Genomic DNA, 251 nt, shown 5'->3' with positions numbered 1-251 from the left:
TATATATATATATATGCGTGTGAGATATGTGGGGATGCAGACGGCTGCATGTGTGTATATGTGAAGATAGTACTTATTGATACATACATGCACATGCTTTTGAGCTAGCTAGTTCTTTGGAGTGACACACAGACATAGACATTGACGTAGACATACATTGACATATTCATACATTTGCCGTCTGTTCACTAGGTTTGTATCTAGGAAGTTTCTTGGTGCATGTTGAGTAAAGATAGAAAGTTCGACATGTG

This window comes from Cystoisospora suis (genome assembly GCF_002600585.1).
Source record: "Cystoisospora suis strain Wien I chromosome Unknown contig_1036, whole genome shotgun sequence".
Lineage (NCBI taxonomy): Eukaryota > Apicomplexa > Conoidasida > Eucoccidiorida > Sarcocystidae > Cystoisospora > Cystoisospora suis.
This window is presented reverse-complemented; position numbering follows the sequence as displayed.